The sequence below is a fragment of the Salmo salar genome, chromosome ssa06 (genome assembly GCF_905237065.1).
Source record: "Salmo salar chromosome ssa06, Ssal_v3.1, whole genome shotgun sequence".
Classification (NCBI taxonomy): domain Eukaryota; kingdom Metazoa; phylum Chordata; class Actinopteri; order Salmoniformes; family Salmonidae; genus Salmo; species Salmo salar.
In genome coordinates, this window is record NC_059447.1 from 524,406 (window position 1) to 541,104 (window position 16,699).

A 16,699-nucleotide genomic window follows, 5' to 3' on the forward strand; every position below is an offset into this window, starting at 1 on the left:
TAAAACTGATGTAATATATAAATAAAACTAATGTAATATATAAATGAATCCAAAATAATATATAAATAAAACCGATATAATATATAAATAAAACTGATATAATATATAAATAAAACTGATATAATATATAAATAAAACTGATATAATATATAAATAAAACTGATATAATATATAAATAAAACTGATATAATATATAAATAAAACTGATATAATATATAAATAAAACTAATGTAATATATAAATGAATCCAAAATAATATATAAATAAAACTGATATAATATATAAATAAAACTGATATAATATATAAATAAAACTGATATAATATATAAATAAAACTGATATAATATATAAATAAAACTAATGTAATATATAAATGAATCCAAAATAATATATAAATAAAACTGATATAATATATAAATAAAACTGATATAATATATAAATAAAACTGATATAATATATAAATAAAACTAATGTAATATATAAATGAATCCAAAATAATATATAAATAAAAACTGATATAATATATAAATGAATCCAAAATAATATATAAATAAAACTGATATAATATATAAATAAAACTGATATAATATATAAATAAAACTGATATAATATATAAATAAAACTGATATAATATATAAATAAAACTAATGTAATATATAAATGAATCCAAAATAATATATAAATAAAACCGATATAATATATAAATAAAACTGATATAATATATAAATAAAACTGATATAATATATAAATAAAACTAATGTAATATATAAATGAATCCAAAATAATATATAAATAAAACTGATATAATATATAAATGAATCCAAAATAATATATAAATAAAAACTGATATAATATATAAATAAAACTGATATAATATATAAATAAAAACTGATATAATATATAAATAAAAACTGATATAATATATAAATAAAACTGATATAATATATAAATAAAAACTGATATAATATATAAATGAAACTGATATAATATATAAATGAAACTGATATAATATATAAATAAAAACTGATATAATATATAAATAAAACTGATATAATATATAAATAAAAACTGATATAATATATAAATAAAACTGATATAATATATAAATAAAACTGATATAATATATAAATAAAACTGATGTATTGATTCCTTTATTCTGAGTTGTTCCAGCATCCCACCCACATAACGCATCGCGCATTTAATGTTAAAATTAATACATCTAAACCGGAAAAACTATGACTATGTTTTTTAAGAATCGAACGAAAAACGACCTCAAAAATTAAAAAATTCAACGAGGGGCTCTGCGTTCTATGTAAAATAACGGACGATGTGGGAAGGTGGGCGACGCCATCTTGTATCATCTTCCATAGAATACAGAGTCCAGAGTCGATTATCCCACTTCCACCACGGACATCATTTAACACACATACAGAAACCTGCTCAAACAGCCACTGTTATACCTGGCAGGTCTCTGAGGGGGTCTACATGAGGACGGTGTGTTACCTGGCAGGTCTCTGAGGGGTCTTATAGAGGCGGTGTGTTACCTGGCAGGTCTCTGAGGGGGTTACATAGAGGACGGTGTGTTACCTGGCAGGTCTCTGAGGGGGTCTACATAGAGGACGGTGTGTTACCTGGCAGGTCTCTGAGGGGGTCTACACAGAGGACGGTGTGTTACCTGGCAGGTCTCTGAGGGGGGTCTACATAGAGGACGGTGTGTTACCTGGCAGGTCTCTGAGGGGTCTATATAGAGGACGGTGTGTGTTACCTGGCAGGTCTCTGAGGGGGTCTATATAGAGGACGGTGTGTTACCTGGCAGGTCTCTGAGGGGGTCTACATAGAGGGACGGTGTGTTACCTGGCAGGTCTCTGAGGTCTACATAGAGGACGGTGTGTTACCTGGCAGGTCTCTGAGGGGGTCTACATAGAGGACGGTGTGTGTTACCCGGCAGGTCTCTGAGGGGGTCTACATAGAGGACGGTGTGTTACCTGGCAGGTCTCTGAGGGGGTCTACATAGAGGACGGTGTGTGTGTACCTGGCAGGTCTCTGAGGGGGTCTACATAGAGGACGGTGTGTACCTGGCAGGTCTCTGAGGGGTCTACATAGAGGACGGTGTGTGTTACCTGGCAGGTCTCTGAGGTCTACATAGAGGACGGTGTGTTACCTGGGCAGGTCTCTGAGGGGGTCTAGAGAGGACGGTGTGTTACCTGGCAGGTCTCTGAGGGGGGTCTACATGAGGACGGTGTGTTTACCTGGCAGGTCTCTGAGGGGGTCTACAGAGACGCGTGTGTTACCTGGCAGGTCTCTGAGGGGGTCTACATAGAGGACGGTGTTTACCTGGCAGGTCTCTGAGGGGGGTCTGCGTGGCGGGACGGTATTGATGGAGAGGTTGTTGATGACACTACCAGGGGTCACGAAAGGGTCAGTCTCAGGGTCGATGTTGGGGTAACCTTTCCATGGCTCCCGGGCCGGAACTCTGGGGAGAGACATACAGGAAGTTGAAGTTGAAGAATTGTGCATTTAACATTTTTATTATTTTTTTAAAACTGTAATTATCATTTCCTGAAACCTAGGGGTGTTTCCACAATATGCATACTACCGCCTCATCACGCCTCCAAATTCATTATTCAACCACGTTGTCTTCAGGACGTTCTTGTGGAGGACCGAGTGTTTAGAGGAACCCGTAAAAAAACAGAACGTTTGAGAATCTCTCCAACTACTGTATTAACCTCACGCTGCAGCTTCCCATTCACGGAGCCTTCTTACAGCAAGGACAATAGGAGACTCTTAACTAGATATACACAAAGGAAATTGTTTTACTTCATAACTTCTCAGCTAGCTATATGTGAATCGTAATAATGTAGCTAACCAGCTAGTTTATGTCAGGCAACAAAAAAAAATGACCTAAAACTAATATTATGCAAGATTTTATGTCAATTCTTTGTGGGTAGCTAGCTAACAATTTGTTGTGGTTGTCTGGATAGCTAACAGTACTAGTAGCTAGCCAGCTAGCCCTAACAGTACTAGTAGCTAGCCAGCTAGCCCTAACAGTACTAGTAGCTAGCCAGCTAGCCCTAACAGTACTAGTAGCTAGCCAGCTAGCCCTAACAGTACTAGTAGCCAGCCAGCTAGCCCTAACAGTACTAGTAGCTAGCCAGCTAGCCCTAACAGTACTAGTAGCTAGCCGGTTAGCCCTAACAGTAGCTAGCTAACAATTTGTTGTGGCTGTCTGGATAGCTAACAGTACTAGTAGCTAGCCAGTTAGGCCCTAACAGTACTAGCCAGCTAGCCCTAACAGTACTAGTAGCCAGCCAGCTAGCCCTAACAGTACTAGTAGCCAGCCAGTTCGCCCAAACAGTACTAGCCAGTTCGCCCTAACAGTACTAGCCAGCTAGCCCTAACAGTACTAGCCAGCTAGCCCTAACAGTACTAGCCAGCTAGCCCTAACAGTACTAGTAGCTAGCCCTAACAGTACTAGTAGCTAGCCCTAACAGTACTAGTAGCTAGCCCTAACAGTACTAGCCAGTTAGCCCCAACAGTACAGCCACAGTTAGCCCTAACAGTACAGCCAGTTAGCCCTAACAGTACTAGCCAGTTAGCCCTAACAGTACCCAGTAGCTAGCCAGCTAGCCCTAACAGTACCAGTAGCTAGCCAGCTAGCCCTAACAGTACCAGTAGCTAGCCAGCTAGCCCTAACAGTACTAGTAGCTAGCCAGTTAGCCCTAACAGTACCAGTAGCTAGCCCTATCAGTACCAGTAGCTAGCCAGTTAGCCCTATCAGTACTAGTAGCTAGCCAGTTAGCCCTAACAGTTCTAGTAGCTAGCCAGTTAGCCCTAACAGTACTAGTAGCTAGCCCTATCAGTACTAGTAGCTAGCCAGTTAGCACTAACAGTACTAGTAGCTAGCCAGTTAGCACTAACAGTACTAGTAGTTAGCCAGTTAGCCCTAACAGTACTAGTAGCTAGCCAGTTAGCCCTAACAGTACTAGTAGCTGCCAGTTAGCCCCAACAGTACCAGTAGCTAGCCAGTTAGCCCTAACAGTACCAGTAGCTAGCCAGTTAGCACTAACAGTACTAGTAGCTAGCCAGCCAGCCCTAACAGTACTAGTAGCTAGCCCTAACAGCACTAGTAGCTAGCCAGTTAGCCCTATTAACTTATTATGGGCTTGTGATCTATGGTATTGTAGGCAGGTGGTAAACATGCCAAAAAATTAAACACAGCATGTATTTATTAACATATCAAGATAAAATATTGTAGTCAGGCAACATTTCATTCTGAAGTCTGACTGTATTTTCTCTCATTTCAGCTCAAATAATTTAAGAAAACATGTCATTTTTTTATTTGTACGTTGTTGCATCATATTTCTTTGCACACTTTTTCGCTGAAGCTGGCGTCGACGCTTCAAAACACGAACAAACGCATTTGGACTCATCCAAGTCAAAGTACAGAGGTCACTTCTCAAACCCCGTTTCGCTTTGTCATTATGGAAAAGTGTGTGTATATTGCCCATTTAAAAAAATTGTATTTATATATTTTTTTTAAAGACACTGCGTCTCAGTGATTGAGGCGTCACTGCAGTATCTGGTTCGAATCCAGGCTGTATCACATCCGGGCCGTGATTGGGAGTCCCATAGGGAGGCGCATAATTGGCCAAAGCGTCGTCCCTGGGTTTGGCCCGTCATTGTAAATAAGAATTTGTTCTTAACCGACTTGCCCTGGTTAAATAAAAAGGTTAAATTTAAAAACAAGTAGAGCTGTATTGAGATGTTACTGCTCTGTTTCACCTGTTCCTATTTAAAGTGCGACCTGGGGGCAGTAACGTTTGTGTTTCCATGGGGGATTTGGCACGAGGGGGCCAGCTGTCGCCCACCGAGCCCATTGATTGGCCGGGAGAGTTGAGGGGGAGCCAGCAGACAGGAAGTCGTAACGGACCGAAGGGAGAATCTTCCAGACGCAGCCCAGACGACATGGCACCTGGAGACACACACACACACACTGTTAAACACACACACACACACACACACACACACAAGTTACACACACACCACACGCCACAGCCAATAACCCATAGCACCAGGAGACATACCTGGTGTTTGAGATGGATTACATTACAGTCAGAGACTGACTGACCTTCAAATCACCTTCTAGATAGAACAGCCAGTCAGCTCCTAAATAACTATTACTGTCAGTCAGTCAGCCAGCCAGCCAGCCAGTCAGCCAGTCAGTTCCTAAATAACTATTACTGTCAGCCAGTCAGTCAGTCAGCCAGTCAGCTCCTAAATAACTATTACTGTCAGTCAGTCAGCTAGCCAGCCAGCCAGTCAGCTCCTAAATAACTATTACTGTCAGTCAGCCAGCCAGTCAGCCAGTCAGTCAGCCAGTCAGTCAGCCAGTCAGTCAGCCAGCCAGCCAGCCAGCAAGCTCCTAAATAACTATTACTGTCAGCCAGTCAGTCAGTCAGTCAGCCAGTCAGTCAGCCAGCTCCTAAATAACTATTACTGTCAGCCAGTCAGTCAGCCAGCCAGCCAGCCAGTCAGCTCCTAAATAACTATTACTGTCAGCCAGTCAGTCAGCCAGCCAGCCAGCCAGTCAGCCAGTCAGCTCCTAAATAACTATTACTGTCAGCCAGTCAGTCAGTCAGTCAGCCAGCCAGTCCCTAAATAACTATTACTGTCAGCCAGTCAGCCAGCCAGCCAGCCAGCTCCTAAATAACTATTACTGTCAGCCAGCCAGCCAGTCAGCCAGCCAGTCCCTAAATAACTATTACTGTCAGCCAGCCAGCCAGCCAGTCAGCCAGCCAGCCAGCCAGCCAGTCAGCCAGCCAGCCAGCTCCTAAATAACTATTACTGTCAGCCAGTCAGTCAGTCAGTCAGTCAGCCAGCCAGCCAGTCAGCCAGCCAGCTCCTAAATAACTATACAGTCAGTCAGTCAGTCAGTCAGTCAGCCAGCCAGCCAGCCAGCCAGCTCAGCTGGTGATCAGTAACGGAGAAAAAAATGTATTCTCTCCAATGCGACACACAAGACACACACACACACAACACGCACGCGGACACACACACACAACACGCACGCGGACACACACAACACGCACGCGGACACACACACAACACGCACGCGACACACACACACAACACGCACGCACACAACACGCACGCGACACACAACACGCACGCGACACACAACACGCACGCGACACACAACACGCACGCGGACACACACACACACACAACACGCACGCGGACACTGAGTGACGTACCAGGTTTTTCGCTCCAGAGGCGTAGTTAACGCCCATGGCCGTCCATTTCTTCAGACGAGACTGAGGCTCTTACAGCCCACACCAGACCCCATGTCCAGGCCTACATTCAGGTTAGAGGTCAAGCCTGGAGGACACGAGAGACCAGAGTCTACGGTAGTAGTTCAGACACACACAGACAGGACTACGAGAGGATAAAACCCTGTCTTGGACCACAGAACTATGTAGACACCAGGATAAAACCCTGTCTTGGACTACGTAGAGGATAAAACCCTGTCTTGGACTACAGAACTATGTAGACACCAGGATAAAACCCTGTCTTGGACTACGTAGAGGATAAAACCCTGTCTTGAACTACGTAGACACCAGGGATAAAAACCCTGTCTTGGACTACGAGAAGATAAAACCCTGTCTTGGACTACGGAGGATAAAACCCTGTCTTGGACTACGAGAGGATAAAACCCTGTCTTGGACTACGAGAGGATAAAACCCTGTCTTGAACTACGGAGAAGATAAAAACCCTGTCTTGAACTACGTGAAGATAAAACCCTTCATCGAGAGGATAAAACCCTGTCTTGGACTACGAGAGGATAAAACCCTGTCTTGGACTACGAGAGGATAAAACCCTGTCTTGGACCACGTAGAGGATAAAACCCTGTTTGGACTACGTAGAGGATAAAACCCTGTCTTGGACTACGAGAGGATAAAACCCTGTCTTGGACTACGAGAGGATAAAACCCTGTCTTGGACTACGAGAGGATAAAACCCTGTCTTGGACTACGTAGAGGATAAAACCCTGTCTTGGACTACGTTTGTCTTGGACTACGAGAGGATAAAACCCTGTCTTGAACTACGTAGAGGATAAAACCCTGTCTTGGACTACGTAGAGGATAAAACCCTGTCTTGGACTACGAGAGGATAAAACCCTGTCTTGGACTACGAGAGGATAAAACCCTGTCTTGGACTACGTAGAGGATAAAACCCTGTCTTGGACTACGAGAGGATAAAACCCTGTCTTGGACCACGAGAGGATAAAAATCCTGTCTTGGACTACGTAGAGGATAAAAACCCTGTCTTGGACTACGAGAGGATAAAAACCCTGTCTTGGACCACGTAGAGGATAAAACCCTGTCTTGAACTACGTAGAGTGATAAAAACCCTGTCTTGACTACGTAGAGGATAAAACCCTGTCTTGAACTACGAGAGGATAAAACCCTGTCTTGGACTACGTAGAGGATAAAACCCTGTCTTGGACTACGGAGGATAAAACCCTGTCTTGAACTACGAAGAGGATAAAACCCCTGTCTTGGACTACGAGACACCAGGATAAAAACAGAATGGTCCACAGGACAGACACTAGTCTATCTCCTGTTTCTGTAGTGAGACAGCTTGATGTACCAGGACACCCCTGGACAGGACACTAGTCTATCTCCCTGTTTCTGTAGTGAGACAGCTTGATGTACCAGGACACCCCCTGGACAGGACACTAGTCTATCTCCTGTTTCTGTAGAGAGACAGCTTGATGTACCAGGACACCCCCTGGACAGGACACTAGTCTATCTCCTGTTTCTGTAGTGAGACAGCTTGATGTACCAGGACACCCCCTGGACAGGACACTAGTCTATCTCCTGTTTCTGTAGAGAGGCAGCTTGATGTACCAGGACACCCCTGGACAGGACACTAGTCTATCTCCTGTTTCTGTAGTGAGGCAGCTTGATGTACCAGGACACCCCCTGGACAGGACACTAGTCTGTCTCCTGTTTCTGTAGTGAGACAGCTTGATGTACCAGGACACCCCTGGACAGGACACTAGTCTATCTCCTGTTTCTGTAGTGAGACAGCTTGATGTACCAGGGACACCCCCTGGACAGGACACTAGTCTGTCTCCTGTTTCTGTAGTGAGACAGCTTGATGTACCAGGACACCCCCTGGACAGGACACTAGTCTATCTCCTGTTTCTGCAGTGAGACAGCTTGATGTACCAGGGACACCCTGGACAGGACACTAGTCTGTCTCCTGTTTCTGTAGTGAGACAGCTTGATGTACCAGGACACCCCCTGGACAGGACACATGTCTATCTCCTGTTTCTGTAGTGAGACAGCTTGATGTACCAGGACACCCCTGGACAGGACACTAGTCTATCACAGGCCCCCTGGGTGTGAGGACCCTATTAAATTATCAGGTTGATATTTCCCATCAGGCATCATGAAGGCCTACCTAAAGGGAAGTTGGTAAAAGAGCCCGTGGAGTTGGGCTCCTTCTGCAGCTCAGATGCATTCTGGGGCATGTAGTTGTCCATGTAGGACTTATGGGGCTGGTGGGCGGGGTTCTGCTTCAGGAGGGAGGGGTCAAGGTGATGCGGAGGCTGCATCACCGACTGGGACGAACCAATAGGACGGCCCTGCACACACAGAGAGGGGAGGGGTTAGATTTACACAACGGCACAACTGCACCATTAGTCTGTACTATATACAGACTGCCCCATATACAGACTGCCCGTATACACAGACTGCCCCATATACAGACTGCCCCATATACAGACTGCCGTATACACAGACTACCCCTATACAGACTGCCCCATATACAGACTGCCGTATACACAGACTACCCCATATACAGACTGCCCCATATACAGACTGCCCCATATACAGACTGCCCCATATACAGACTGCCCCATATACAGACTGCCCCATATACAGACTGCCCATATACAGACTACCCACACCCTATATACAGACTACCGTATACACAGACACCCACAGACTGCCCCATACAGACTGCCCCATATACAGACCCCCCATACACAGACTACCCCATATACAGACTGCCCCATACAGACTGCCCCATAACAGACTGCCCCATTAGTCTGTACTACCCTATATACAGACTGCCCCATATACAGACTGCCCTATATACAGACTGCCCTATATACAGACTGCCCTATATACAGACTGCCCTATACACAGACTACCCCATACACAGACTACCCCATAACAGACTACCCCATATACAGATTACCCCATATACAGACTACCCCATATACAGACTACCCCATATACAGATTACCCCATAACAGATTACCCCATTAGTCTGTATTATATACAGACTATCCCATATACAGACTGCCCCATATACAGACTACCCTATATACAGACTACCCTATACACAGACTGCCCATTAGTCTGTACTATACTATATACGGACTGCCCCATATACAGACTTCCATATATACAGACTTCCATATACACAGACTGCCCCATTAGTCTGTACTACCCTATATACAGACTGCCCCATATACAGACTGCCCCATATACAGACTGCCCCATTAGTCTGTACTAGACTATATACAGACTGCCCCATATACAGACTGCCCTACATACAGACTGCCCCTATATACAGACTACCCTATATACAGACTACCCTATATACAGACTACCCTATATACAGACTACCCTATATACAGACTGCACCATTAGTCTGTACTGTACTATATACAGACTGCCCCATATACAGACTGCACCATATACAGACTGCCCCATATACAGACTGCCCCATATACAGACAGACTGCCCGGTATACAGACAGACTGCCCCTTTACAGACAGACTGCCCCGTATACAGACTACCCTAGACACAGACTACCCTAGACACAGACTACCCTAGACACAGACTACCCTAGACACAGACTGCCCCATATACAGACTACCCTAGACACAGACTGCCCTAGACACAGACTGCCCCACATACAGACTGCCCCACATACAGACTGCCCCATTAGTCTGTACTAGACTATATACAGACTACAGCATTAGACAGAGCCACAGCCAGCCAGACAGACAGAGCCACAGCCAGCCAGACAGACAGAGCCACAGCCAGCCAGACAGACAGAGCCACAGCCAGCCAGACAGACAGAGCCACAGCCAGACACAGACACAGACAGAGCCACAGCCAGACACAGACACAGACAGAGCCACAGCCAGACAGAGAGACACAGCCAGACACAGAGACACAGCCAGACACAGAGACACAGCCAGACACAGAGACACAGCCAGACACAGAGACACAGCCAGACACAGAGACACAGCCAGACACAGAGACACAGCCAGACACAGAGCCAGCCAGCCAGACAGAGACACAGCCAGACACAGAGACACAGCCAGACACAGAGACACAGCCAGACACAGAGACACAGCCAGCCAGACAGAGACACAGCCAGACACAGAGACACAGCCAGCCAGACACAGAGCCAGCCAGACAGAGAGCCAGTATGTACCTGTTGCTGCTGGTGTCCACCAGGGATGGGTCTGTGATTCTGCTGCTGTCCACCAGGCATGGTCCTCTGCTGCTGCTGCGACTGGAGGAGGAGACGCTGCGGAGACAAAACCACCTCGTCAGGAACTACACAACATTTTACATCCCAGTTCACTGGAATTAAGTGTTAGAGAGGTGTGTGTGTGTGTGTGTGTGTGTGTGTGTGTGTTCACCTGTAACTGGTTAAGCTGGTTGAGTTGAGACAGCTGGTTGAGCTGAGACAGCTGGTTGAGAACAGCGACCTGCTGTGGACCAAACAGGTTCAGACCTCCTGCACTGGGAGGGTACTTCAGTAGAGAGGAGGGACCTGGAACACAGTCACGCCAACTAGATCAGTATTATAGACTCCAGACCTCCTGCACTGGGAGGACAGCTAGATCAGTATTACAGACTCAGACCTCCTGCACTGGGACCCTTGAGTAGGACAGACTCAGACCTCCTGCACTGGGAGGACAGCTCGATCAGTATTACAGACTCAGACCTCCTGCACTGGGAGGACAACTAGATCAGTAGAGATGTCAATAATAAGGCAATGGGGAGAATATTGTTGGACCTTCAGGAGGCTGAACATCCCCTTTAAAAAGGGACCCCTGGTTCACATCCCCTTTAAAAAGGGACCCCCTGGTTCACATCCCCTTTAAAAAGGGACCCCCTGGTTCACATCCCCTTTAAAAAGGGACCCCCTGGTTCACATCCCCTTTAAAAAGGACCCCCTGGTTCACATCCCCTTTAAAAAGGGACCCCCTGGTTCACATCCCCTTTAAAAAGGGACCCCTGGTTCACATCCCCTTTAAAAAGGGACCCCCTGGTTCACATCCCCTTTAAAAAGGGACCCCCTGGTTCACATCCCCTTTAAAAGGGACCCCCTGGTTCACATCCCCTTTAAAAGGGACCCCCTGGTTCACATCCCCTTTAAAAGGGACCCCTGGTTCACATCCCCTTTAAAAGGGACCCCCTGGTTCACATCCCCTTTAAAAAGGGACCCCCTGGTTCACATCCCCTTTAAAAGGGACCTTCTGGTTCACATTTTTAGATAATCACACCAGGTGTGTGTGTGTGTGTGTGTGTGTGTGTGTGTGTGTGTGTGTGTGTGTTTACCTGAGAGGACAGGACGGGTGGAGGCACTTGGTTACGGAGATTGTTCTGGGCTGAGTTGAGGGGGCTGGGGGAGCCGTTATGAGACGGGGCTACACTGCTGCCGTACATGGAATTTACATTCTGAAAACACACACACACACACACACGTTAAGAAGACAAACACACAGGATACACACACTTCAGACAGATTGTTCACACACACACTATATTCAAGAGCAGCAGTAACCACTCACCTGCCTACCAGCCTCAGAGACAGAGGGGTGGGAGCCTGCCCTGAGCAGAGAGAGGGGATAGGCTGAGCAGAGTGGGAGGGGGAAAAAGCTCATGCCGTGATTGGAGGAGAGCTCCTCCGAGGCGGATCTATCGTAAGCAGAGAGCGGCAGGGAGAGCTGCAGAGGCAAGGACAGATGAGGAAGAGGCATGACATCGTGGAAATCAAGGGGAGGAGAGAGAAAGACAGCAGGAGGAGAGGAGGCCCCAGAGGATGGAGGGAGAAAGAGAAGGAGGGAGGAGAGGAGGCCCCAGAGGATGGAGGGAGAAAGAGAAGGAGGGAGGAGAGGAGGCCCCAGAGGATGGAGGGAGAAAGAGAAGCGACAGGAGAAAGAAAGCCAAAGCTTTTTTATGTCACTGAGCTACCACCAGGGGACTACATTCTGATATAACACTGAGCTACCACCAGGGGACTACATTCTGATATAACACTGAGCTACCACCAGGGGACTACATTCTGATATAACACTGAGCTACCACCAGGGGACTACATTCTGATATATCACTGAGCTACCACCAGGGGACTACATTCTGATATAACACTGAGCTACCACCAGGGGACTACATTCTGATATAACACTGAGCTACCACCAGGGGACTACATTCTGATATATCACTGAGCTACCACCAGGGGACTACATTCTGATATATCACTGAGCTACCACCAGGGGACTACATTCTGATATAACACTGAGCTACCACCAGGGGACTACATTCTGATATAACACTGAGCTACCACCAGGGGGACTACATTCTGATATATCACTGAGCTACCACCAGGGGATTACATTCTGATATAACACTGAGCTACCACCAGGGGACTACATTCTGATATAACACTGAGCTACCACCAGGGGACTACATTCTGATATAACACTGAGCTACCACCAGGGGACTACATTCTGATATAACACTGAGCTACCACCAGGGGACTACATTCTGATATAACACTGAGCTACCACCAGGGGACTACATTCTGATATAACACTGAGCTACCACCAGGGGACTACATTCTGATATATCACTGAGCTACCACCAGGGGACTACATTCTGATATAACACTGAGCTACCACCAGGGGACTACATTCTGATATATCACTGAGCTACCACCAGGGGACTACATTCTGATATATCACTGAGCTACCACCAGGGGACTACATTCTGATATATCACTGAGCTACCACCAGGGGACTACATTCTGATATATCACTGAGCTACCACCAGGGGACCACATTCTGATATAACACTGAGCTACCACCAGGGGACTACATTCTGATATAACACTGAGCTACCACCAGGGGACTACATTCTGATATATCACTGAGCTACCACCAGGGGACTACATTCTGATATATCACTGAGCTACCACCAGGGGACTACATTCTGATATATCACTGAGCTACCACCAGGGGACTACATTCTGATATATCACTGAGCTACCACCAGGGGGACTACATTCTGATATATCACTGAGCTACCACCAGGGGACTACATTCTGATATAACACTGAGCTACCACCAGGGGACTACATTCTGATATAACACTGAGCTACCACCAGGGGACTACATTCTGATATAACACTGAGCTACCACCAGGGGACTACATTCTGATATAACACTGAGCTACCACCAGGGGGCTACATTCTGATATAACACTGAGCTACCACCAGGGGGCAGTGCAGCGCTGGGAGACGGTACACCACACAGACAGAGGAAAGAGCAACACACAAGACAGTACCTTGTCGTAGTAAGGGCTTCTCTCCATGGAAGGCTCTTTGTGAATCTGGTGCCTGGAGGCAGGGTTTTTCCCCATCACTCCACTGTACTCTCCCATGTTCACATCCATACGCTTGTCTGACATCATCCCTCCTCCCATCTCCATCTTGTTGCTCTTCGACAAGTCTTCAGGAGAGTCCCTCTAGGGGATGGACAGAGAGAGGGAAAGATAGGTCAGACGAGAGAGAGAGAGAGCGAGAGAGAGAGACGAGAGAGAGAGACGAGAGAGAGAGAGGCGAGAGAGAGAGCGAGAGAGAGAGAGAGAGAGAGAGAGCGAAAGAGAGAGCGAAGAGAGACGAAAGAGAGAGCGAGAAAGAGAGAGATCCACTAATGTGCTGGGGGCTGGTCTAGTGGTAGTGCTGCTGCCCCTGGAGGCAGAGGTTTGCAAGTGCAGCAGCAGAAATTGTACAATTATTTATCATCTCGCTCTCAGGTCCTAGCAGGCAGATCTGTTACACATAAGTCCACCCAAGGCCTGTTACAGTCCCACCTGAAGGGTCGGGTTCAGGGAACAGAAAACCCAAGACCGGTTACAGTCCCACCTGAAGGGTCGGGTTCAGGGAACAGAAAACCCAAGACCGGTTACAGTCCCACCTGAAGGGTCGGGTTCAGGGAACAGAAAACCCAAGACCGGTTACAGCCACACCTGAAGGGTCGGGTTCAGGGAACAGATTACCCTGAAGGGCGACATCTGACGAGTTCCAACCCCTCTTCGCTATTTAACAACTTTTCTTGAGTTTCTATCTTTATTTTTGGTGCAGAAAGATCATACTATTATCTCATGTGACCACCAAGCACTTCTGGACCAACAGAAGGACAATTCCTAACCTCCATTTAGGACTTCACATCCCAAAGTGGAGAAACCAGCTGATTGAAATAAATCAAAAAGTTTGATGAAGAGTTGGTTATTAAAAATCAGCTGCGTAGTGCTAGGGCTCCGTCGGGTCGTCGGGGAGAAGGGTTCCGTCGGGTCGTCGGGGGAAGGGCTCCGTCGGGGGAAGGGCTCCGTCGGGGGGAAGGGCTCCGTCGGGGGAAGGGCTCCGTCGGGGGAAGGCTCCGGCGGGGGAAGGGCTCCGTCGGGCCGGAAGGGCTCCGTCGGGGGGGGGGAAGGGCTCCGTCGGTCGTCGGGGGAAGGGCTCGTCAGTCAGCGTTTCACGGTAAAGTTCTACTACGCCTGTTGTATTCGGTGAGTTGTTACAAAAAACAGCATTTGATTTTGAGGGTTCAAGGTTCAAGGCTGCATACTCACAACGTAGTTCATGTTGTTGAACTGTTTAACAAACTGGGTCATCCAGGCATCCTCCTGCTTGTTCACTGATTTGTTCATCTGAAACACAGAGAGAGACCCGGTTAATATCCTACACAGAGAGACCCGGTTAATATCCTACACAGAGTGAGAGACCCGGTTAATATCCTTCACAGAGAGAGACCCGGTTAATATCCTACACAGAGAGACCCGGTTAATATCCTACACAGAGAGAACCCGGTTAATATCCTACACAGAGAGAGACCCGGTTAATATCCTACACAGAGAGAGACCCCGGTTAATATCCTACACAGAGAGAGAGAACCCGGTTAATATCCTACACAGAGAGAGAGACCCGGTTAATATCCTACACAGAGAGAGACCCGGTTAATATCCTACACAGAGAGAGAGACCGGTTAATATCCTACACAGAGAGAGAACCCGGTTAATATCCTACACAGAGAGAGAGACCCGGTTAATATCCTACACAGAGAGAGAGACCCGTTAATATCCTACACAGAGAGAGAGACCCGGTTAATATCCTACACAGAGAGAGAGACCCGGTTAATATCCTACACAGAGAGAGAGACCCGGTTAATATCCTACACAGAGAGAGAGACCCGGTTAATATCCTACACAGAGAGAGACCCGGTTAATATCCTACACAGAGAGAGAGACCCGGTTAATATCCTACACAGAGAGAGAACCCGGTTAATATCCTACACAGAGAGAGAGACCCGGTTAATATCCTACACAGAGAGAGCCCGGTTAATATCCTACACAGAGAGAGAGACCTGGTTAATATCCTACACAGAGAGAGAGCCCGGTTAATATCCTACACAGAGAGAGAGACCCGGTTAATATCCTACACAGAGAGAGAGACCCGGTTAATATCCTACACAGAGAGAGAGAGACCCGGTTAATATCCTACACAGAGAGAGAGCCCTGGTTAATATCCTACACAGAGAGAGCCCGGTTAATATCCTACACAGAGAGACCGGTTAATATCCTACACAGAGAGAAGACCCGGTTAATATCCTACACAGAGAGAGACCTGGTTAATATCCTACACAGAGAGAGAGACCCGGTTAATATCCTACACAGAGAGAGAGACCGGTTAATATCCTACACAGAGAGACCCTGGTTAATATCCTACACAGAGAGCCTGGTTAATATCCTACACAGAGAGACCTGGTTAATATCCTACACAGAGAGAGAGACCTGAGTTAATATCCTACACAGAGAGAGAGACCTGGTTAATATCCTACACAGAGAGAGAGACCCGGTTAATATCCTACACAGAGAGACCTGGTTAATATCCTACACAGAGAGACCTGGTTAATATCCTACACAGAGAGAGAACCCGGTTAATATCCTACACAGAGAGACCTGGTTAATATCCTACACAGAGAGACCCGGTTAATATCCTACACAGAGAGACCTGGTTAATATCCTACACAGAGAGAGAGACCTGGTTAATATCCTACACAGAGAGACCTGGTTAATATCCTACACAGAGAGACCTGGTTAATATCCTACACAGAGAGACCTGGTTAATATCCTACACAGAGAGACCTGGTTAATATCCCTACACAGAGAGACCTGGTTAATATCCTACACAGAGAGACCTGGTTAATATCCTACACAGAGAGACCTGGTTAATATCCTACACAGAGAGACCTGGTTAATATCCTACACAGAGAGACCCGGTTAATATCCTACACAGAGAGACCTGGTTAATATCCTACA

General features: G+C 46.3%; 1 pseudogene; it reads right to left on the reverse strand.

The window, feature by feature from the left end:
- Positions 1-16,699, reverse strand: part of LOC106594621 (trinucleotide repeat-containing gene 6A protein-like) — a 69,249-nt pseudogene that overhangs the window by 11,512 nt on the left and 41,038 nt on the right.